The sequence below is a fragment of the Balaenoptera ricei genome, chromosome 6, assembly GCF_028023285.1.
Source record: "Balaenoptera ricei isolate mBalRic1 chromosome 6, mBalRic1.hap2, whole genome shotgun sequence".
NCBI lineage: Eukaryota > Metazoa > Chordata > Mammalia > Artiodactyla > Balaenopteridae > Balaenoptera > Balaenoptera ricei.
In genome coordinates this window covers 116,366,173-116,375,353 of record NC_082644.1, presented here as the reverse complement: position 1 = coordinate 116,375,353, position 9,181 = coordinate 116,366,173, and positions in this window count along the sequence as shown.

Genomic DNA, 9,181 nt, shown 5'->3' with positions numbered 1-9,181 from the left:
CGAAGAGGAGCTGGGGTTTGAGTTCAAGTACATACCTCACGTGTGATTGGTGTGGAGCCAGCCGGAAGAGCCGCTGTGGGAGAACCCACGCGCCCTGACCGCAGCGGGCCAGGGAAGCAGCTCCGGGATGAGCACTTGGGCTGCACATCTGCTCTTCATTCTCCTGATTCCTTCCACCGCAGCATTTTCTGGGAGCCCATGGCCAGGAGGGCGGGATGTAGTCATCCGCCCCGGACAGGGCGCTGCTTTGGCTTACCTTCCCCGCGTCCTCTGGATCACCCTGGTTTACAGCCACCAGAGGAAGGTCACCACCACCATCACCGTCAGAAGCAACGTGGTGGGAAACATGTGTCGAACGCTCACTATATACCAGGTCCTGGGCCATGCCTTTTACGCGTGTCTGTGAGCTTGGTGTCCACTTTACAGATGAGAAGACGAAAGAGGCAAAGGCATCCAGCCGAGATTACATTCTTGTTGTGTCCCAGGGAACGTCTGGGACTTGAGTGCTGGAATGGGCTGGAATGTTAGAGCTGAAGCCCCGCTGGAGCCAGAGTCTTTGCTGGGGCTGGGATTGGAGGCTGCAAAGAGCAAAAAGCAGCAAGGTCGGCTGCAGGTCATGGAGAGAGAACAAACGTGAGAGAAGGATGACTACGTTCCTCCAACCTTGAGCAAGAAGTAGCATAAACAGACACAGGTGTAAACACACACCTGCACACGCTGGCATATAGAAACGCGTGGACCCCAGTACATGCACACACATGCATGACACACACACGCAAGAACTGGGTGCCTTGTGCACACGTGCACGCCCCCATGCCCGCACACATACTTGTGCACGTGTACGCGAATGCACCGTACCCACACGTGAGCACACCTCAGCGCACGTGCACGCGGACACAAACCCAATCCATGCTCACAGAACTTCATAATAGACCATCTGCATGCTTCTTTTCTTAGCAATTATCATGGTTCATTCATTCATGCAACAAACATATGTTGAGCCATTTTCGGTGCCTGGTCAGGGGGTGGGCACAGCACACCCAGCCAAGAGGACCCACAGTTTCAGCCTGACTTTCTCGGAGCTCACAGTCTAGGCTGGGAGAAGACAGACGGGAAACAGTGGACTAAAATCTTCAAGGATGTTTGTCACCGGGGCCCTGGAGGAGGAGTACAGGGAGCTGCGGGGCTGGGGGGTGGTCCATGGGGACTTCCGAGAGGAGGTGTGTTTGCATGAGTGAGGGGACCGGGCTCTGGTCAAGTGACAAGTCAGGAGAGGGTTTAACCAGAAGGAAGAGGCTAGCGTGATGGGTGGGAGAAGCTTGGACAGGCTTGAAGAGCATGGCGGCGGGTGGCGGGGGCGGGGAAGGTCTGCTGTCTCAGACTGGCCAGCTCTGGCCCAAGAGTGCCCACATACCGACTCACTCCCCTCACTGGGAACCCCCAAGGGCGGGGCCAAGGCGGGTGTCTCCTGTCTGTGCCCCCACTCCCAGCACCCAACACAGGTGAGTGCTGGTGCCTTAAACAGGAGTCTGGTCCGCAGTCTGGGAGCTGCCACAAGTGAGACCCTCTCTCTCCCCTCCCCCTCCCCCTTTCCCTGTCTCTCCCTCCCCTCCCTGTCTCTCCTTTTCTCACCACACACAGCCCTCAGTTTCTCTACCTGGGCAGTGAGTGGCTACCAGCACCTTCCTCACTGAGCCGTGAGGGTGAGTTGATGGGAGCCTGCCAGAGGGGGGCTTGGGCCGCTCCCCATTTCTCTAGGCAAAGATCAGCCCTGGCAGCTGGCAGGGGGCAAAACCATGCCCCACCCTACCCCGGACCCTACTGTACCCCCATCTCATACACACACACACACACACACACACACACACACAACTCCCCCGCATACAGCCCCACACCCCATTACACATCTCACACATCCCCCCGCCACCATGCCTATCCTACACGCGCGCACACACACAGCGCGCTCACGGGGCCACTGGAGAAGCCCAGCCAGGCTCACTCTCCCCCACCAGCCAACCTCCCCCTTGAGTCCTGGGCAGGGCAGTGACAGACAGCCCGCAGACCACCCCGACACACCACCCGACCCTGGCTGCAGGGCTCTGCTCATTGATCCAGAGATGCTCTTTCCTTTTCCTGAGGCGCTTCTCTGAAGGATGGAAAAATCGATGCCCACGGAAGAGCAGATGCAGGGAAGGTGTGGACAGCAGCGGAGGGGAGAAGACCAAGGGCGGGGGGAGTCAGGTGCCTGGGGTCCCTCCGCTGCAGCACTGGCTGTTCCCCATCTCCCAGAGCAAAGTCAGAGGCCAGTGTGGTCAGCACAGGCCCGGTGGTGTGGTTTTGGTTTTTCATTATTTTGTTCTGATTACCAAAGCTGTGCATGTTCGTGTAGAAAATCAAAATCACCAAATCCATCCCCAGAGGTAACCTCCCCGTTAACGTGCATAGTAAATCCTTCCAGCCTTTTTTCTCAGCACATTGAATGCACTTTTTATTTTTGCAAAAATAGGACGTGCTCAACTGCTGTTTTTCATCTGACATTCTGCCACCAAGATCCTTCTGTGCCGTTACCTGGTGATCTGATGGCTGCACCATGAGTCATCTTGTTGCGTGGTGGACATGTGCACAGTACAGGGCTTGGGGTCAGGAACTTGGCCCCTTGGCTACGTTACGTCGGGCAGGTGGCCGCCACCCTCTGACCTTGCCATCCTCCTCTGTGTGGTGGGGCTACTGCTGACTGCCTTACAGCCTTGTGGTGAGAATTACATGAGGCAAGAGGCAGAAAGTACTCATTCCTTGCGGAGCACATCAAAAATATTCCATCCACTGCGGGTATTATTATTTTTTATCCTTATGGTTATACGGCTAAACCATCATTTACTTAGCCAACCTTCTGTCATTGAACATTTAGGCTGTTTATTCAAATTCCCTTAAGAAGGCTTTAGTGAATATCCTTGCCGAGAAATCTTTAACAAATGCTCAATTATTAATTTTGAGTGATTTCTAGGAGAAAAGTTTTCCATGTTAGGAAAGGTATGCACATTTTAGGACCAGTCTGTCTGCATACTGCCACATTGCCCTCCTGAAAATGTTCTGATGACACTGTGTGAGTGTCCTAGGACTGCCATGACAAATTATCACAAATTTGGTGGCTTAAAATAACAGAAATTTATTCCCTCACAGTTCTGGAGGCTAGAAGTCCAAAATCAAGGTGTCAGGTTTGGTTTTGTTTTGTCTTTTTGGGTTTTTTTTTTTGTTTTTTTGTGTGTGGGGGGCCCACACCGCGTGGCTTGTGGGATCTTAGTTTAGTTCTAGGGATCGAACCCACACCCTTGGCAGTGAAAGTGTGGAGTCCTAACCACTGGACCGCCAGGGAATTCCCTCTCTTAGCTTCTGTCAGTTGACTCGTAGCCCCCTCACCCCAGTCTCTGCCTCTGTGGTCACATCACCTCTTCCTCTCTATTTTTTCCCCATATGCCTCTTACAAGGACATTGTCCTATAATCCAGGATGATCTCTTCATCTCAAGATCCTTAATTTAATTATATCGGCGAAGACCCTTTTTTTCAAATGAGGTAACATTCATGGGTTGTGGGGTTAGGACATGCTCATGGCTTCAGGGGGCTACCATTCAACCCACACACACTCCTACCAAGGAAAGAGCGTCATGTAAAATTCCTTGTTCCCCTCACCACACAGGATATTCTAATCTTTTTGAAATGTTTGACCAATTTGATAAGGTAAAAAGGATCTCTTGCTTCAAAGTGCATTCTGTTCTTTTCTTTTCTTTTCTTTTCTTTTACTATCAGTGAAGAGAAACGTATTTTCATCTGCTCGCTGGTCATTTGTTTTTCTTATTTTGCAATTCTTATTTCACATGCTTGTTGGTCATTTTTCTTATTGTTTTACTGATTCATGTCCTTTGCTCAATTCCTTATTACGTATTAATTGTCTTCTTCTGCATGTGTGAGAGCTCTTTGTACATTAAGGATATTGAACCTTTATTGTATCTTGTAAATATCTTCCTAATTGGTCACTTGCTTTGGGGATTTTTTCATGGTTCTTCAACGTACATAACTTTTAAATTTTTTTGTAGTCAAAGCTTCGAGAGCATTTTACCATCAGGCTTTTCCCACTGACATTATTTTCATCTAGGGCTTTTACAGTTTCACTTTTATATTTAATTTTTTGTTATCTCTGCAATTTATTTTAGCGATGGTGTATGTTAAGGTGAATTGCTTTCCCCCCTCATTATTGAACAGTTGTCTTAATACCACTTAATAAATAGTTCATATTTTCCCTATTGATTTTAAATGATACCTTTATAATATATTCAATTTGACTTCTGGTTCCAGTGACCTAACAGACTGAGCTAATGGTGACCCTCCCCTCACTCCTTATGCTAAGGAACATCAACGAAATTTAGCACAGCAACAGAAATAATTAATCTTGAAAAAAAGAATGGGAAACTCCCAGGTCCTGGAAGTTGGGAGGGGAAAACCAGAGCCAGGAACTATTCCGTAACATACAACCCCAAAAAGGGGCAAGATCCTCAGTGAAGAGGTGCTGACAGCTAAAAATAGAAACAACAGGATGAAATGATCTACCACATAGGAGAATTAGCACAGTGTGAAACTGAGATCATAGCACAGCCTGAAAGAGACTATAAACCAAGTGTGCGTTAAATTATTAAAAGAAAAAAAGGCAAGAAAATAGAAAGATACCTTTAAAAAGAGGCAGATTTGAAGGAAAACAAATATCTAAGAATGAAAAACAGCCACTGAAACTAAAATTTCAATGGCTGTGTTAAATAGCAGATTAGACACAGCTGAACAAATGTTCATGAACTTAAAGATAGAACTGAGAAAATTACGCAGAATGCAGCCTACAAAGATAAAAAGATAGAAAGACCAAAAATAGAAGCAAATAGGATAGCGTGAGGAGGTCTGACATATGTCTTAGAGAAGACCTAGAAGAAGGGAGATTATGAGGAGAGTGGAGGAGAGATCGTATTCAACATGATAATGTCTGAGAATATTCCAATAGTGATGAAAGACACAACTCCTCAGATTTAAGAGGTGTATTAATTCCAAGAAGGATAAATAACAGTTAATCTACACCTAGATATAGATACTAAATATGTAATACTAAAGACAAAGAAAATTACTTAAAGCAACCAGAAGGAAAAACAGTGCTCTTAGCACTTTGCACATTAGCTCTTTAAGTCTTCAAAATAACACTCTTAAACCTTTTAAGGATGGAAAATTGAGGCACAGAAAGTTTAGCTAATCTTTATTACTTCATGTTACTTTAGTAATTTTTGTTACAATAATGGCCCCTGAAGAATCACACTTCCCCTTGACAGTACCCTTTTGTGATGTGACTTTGCTGCTCCTGCCTTCAAGAGGACACACTTGTCACGAGGGAGAATGTTAGTCTATTTCCCCACCCTTGAGCCTGGCTGGTCTGGCCTTGAGACTTGCTTTGACCAATAGAATGCAGCCAAGATGATGTTGTGTGATTTCCAAAACCAGACCTTAAGGAGCCTTGTAGCTTTTACTTTTGCTGTCTTAGATTGCTTCTGCCATCTTGTCAAGAAACCCAGTGTAGAATACTGGTGGAAGAGAAAGGACGTGACCTACCTGACAGCCAGCACCAACTGCCAGGCTTTTGAGTGAGGCCATCTGAACCCTTTACCCCATTCAAGCCCCAGATGAGAACAGCCACATGAGTGACTCTAGGGAAGATTAGCAGAAGAACTTCCCAACTGATCCCAGCCCAAATAGCAGAATTGTGAGCAGTAGATACCTGGGCACAAAATTACACAATTATTAATGGCAGGGCCAGGATGTGGACCTAGGCAGCCCAGAACTCCAGGTCATACGCTTTGACCACAATCCCACACAGCCTGCAAAGAAACAACAAAAAACATCAACAACAATAAAGGCCAAAAGAAAATGCAGTAATAATATATCCAAGATGATGAGAGAAAATATTTGTCAACTAAAAATGTCTTTCAGCTAAACTATCTTTAAAGAGTGAAAGTAAAATAAAGACATTTTGGACAAAGACTGAGAAACTTTACCACTCACAGAGCTTTGCTGAAAGAACTGATAACGGATTATCTAAGGAGGAAGGAGATCAAACCCTGTATCAGGTATGTGATGAGCAATGAGCAAAGATATTAAAATGTAGGTAAAAGCTAAAGAAGAGTTGGCTGTAAAAATTCATAATAATAATAATAATAACAAATGTAGGCTCAAAACAAGATGGAACCAAAATACTAGGAAATCATACATGGTGATTGGAAGCTATAATTGGAGTTAAATCACTATAAGACTTTGTACTATCTAGGAGGAGGGTGGAGAATTTTGATTTAGATTATATTAAGTCAATTATGCCTGATAAAAATTTAAAGATAACGTCTAAAATGCAGAAATGGAATGTATAACTTTTATACTGACAGAGTGAAAAGGGAAGTAAAGAAAACACAATCAGTCCAATAGAGAGCAAAAAAGAGGAGGGAGGGAAGAAAGCTACTGATTTTTTGTATGCTTATTTTACAACTGACTACTTTCATAGAACTCTCCTAATATCTACTACGTTTTCACTTGCTTCCTTTGGGCTTTCAAGTAGACAATCATCCACAAAAAAGAATAATTTTGTCTTCTTTTTAGTGGTTGTCCTTTTGTATATGTTTCTCATCTTATTGCATTGTCTAGAACTTTCAGAGCCATGTAAAATTATAGAGGCATTATTAAGCATCCTTGCCTTATTCTGGACATGGCTCAGAATGCTTCCAGTATTTTACCATTAAATATGATATTGGCTTTTGGCTTGAGATAGATATTCTTTGTCATTGAATTAGTCAGGATAAGTAGATTATGCTGCAGTAACAAATAATGTCAAAATATCATGGCTTGAGAGAAGTTTATTTCTTGTTCATATTAAGTTGGCTGTGGGTTCAGACAGTTCTCTAGGACAGCTGTGACTGGCTCAGCTTTGTGCCTCCACATCACCAAATGCTCCTGTGCTTACTGAAGCAAGGGATATGGAATAGGAGAGTCTTGTACCAGCAATTAAGTGCTTCTACCCAGAAGTGGCACACAGTAGCTCACATGGCCCTGCTTAACCCCAGTGGAAAGTGCAATCCCAGCCTGGAAGGAGGACTGGAAAGACTGGGAAACATTGCAGATGTCACCAGAACCATGTTAAGGAAGCATCCTTTCATTGCTAAGTTTAGACTTGGGACCCTGAAAGACCCTAATAGTCAACTGGAAAAGTCATTTGGCATTGGCTGTCTGATCAGTAGCAGAGGATACTAGTGTAAAGAAAAAGGTGAAATCAGGCATTCATAGGCCCTGATGGCTTCTGTCTCCATTGGAGCTCAGCTATACATGTCTCCCTCTTTAATTCCATGAGGGCTCTGAATCTTTATAAGGAATCTTCCCCTTTTCTGAGCTCATTTGAGCAGATTTCTGTTTCTTCTGCCACAAAGAGTCCCAACCAGGATAATTTGCTGGTGCTTTATTTAGGATTTTTGTCATATTCGTAAGCAGGACTGGTCTATAGTTTTGTGCTATCTGCCAACTCTTCGTTTTAAGGTTATGCTACATTTTTAAGATAGCTGGGGAAGTTCTCTATCTTTCCTGTATCCTGAAACAGAATGTTTGAAATATTTGAATATTTGCCAGTAAAAGTGTCAGCACCAACACTTCTCTAGGAAGTAGCTCTTTACCTACCTTTTCAATTTGCTCTGTAGTAATAAGTTTTTTTGGTTTTCTTCTACTTGTTGAATTGGTTTTAGTAATATGTATTTTCCTACAAAAATATCTGCCTATTCATATTTGCAAATTCATTTTCATAAGGTTTTACTTAATATAATTTAATTTAAAAAATTTTTGTTCCTATTGTGCATTCATTTCTCTCTGCTTACTATCATTGGATCTGCTAGAAGTATTCCTAATTTATTAGACTGTCCAGAAAAACAAGTCATCGATTTATCTTTTATTTCTATTTTTCTCTTCTCTAATTTCTTAAATTCTGCTTTTTATCTTTTTTGCTTTCCACCCTTTCTTATTTAAAAAATTCACATCTGTGAGCTATGAATTTTCCTCCCTGTTACATTTTAACCACCCTTCCCATGTGTTCAGATATGTGGCATTTGCAGCATTTTTATTTTAAAATAGCTTGTCGTGTAGGTTTTATTTAGAGTTATTTACAAAAATGGTTATTAGTTTTCAAATGGTTGGCTTTTTAATTTAAATTTTTGTTAATAATTCCTAGCTTAATTGCACTGTGGTCAAAGAATGAGGCTTTCGGGGACTTCCCTGGTGGCACAGTGGTTAAGAATCTGCCTGCCAATGCAGGGGACACGGGTTCAAGCCCTGGTCTGGGAAGATCCCACATGCCGTGGAGCAACTAAGTCTATGAGCCACAGCTACTGAGCCTGCGCTCTAGAGCCCGCGAGCCACAACTACTGAGCTCATGTGCCGCAACTACTGAAGCCCACGCACCTAGAGCCCGTGCTCCGCAACAAGAGAAGCCACCGCTATGAGAAGCCTGCGCACCACAACAAAGAGTAGCCCCTGCTCACCGCAACCAGAGAAATCCCGTGCACGGCAACAAAGACCCAATGCAGCCAAAAATAAATACACAAAATAAATTAATTAATTTAAAAAAAAAAGAATGGGGCTTTCACTATATGTGCTTTGGGGATTATATTGAATTTTTTTCTTTATGGCCTAATATATGATCAATTTTCATAAATGTTTGATGGGTTCTGGCAAAGAAATGAGTATCTTTTATTTGTCAGGTACAAAGTTCAATTATTAAATCAACCTTATTAATTATATTTTTCCAGTCCTATACAAACATGGGAGGGGGAGAACATTATGTAAATATGTCAAAGACAGAAGTATGTTAAGTCTCCTCCAGTGGTTTTTGTTGTTGTTGTTGTTACCTTTCTATGTATCTAAGTTATCACTTCCTCTGGTCAGGTCTAATGCAATGTAGGACATAAAAGATTGTGACAATCAGATCTTTATTGTGACTTGTACTCTTTATCAATTCAGAGGACCTCTGTCCTACCTCATGCTTTTTGCCTGTGATTCTTGGTCTGATATGAATACTACTACCTTTGCTTTCCTTTGACTTGAACTTGTCTCATGTAACTTTGCTCAATC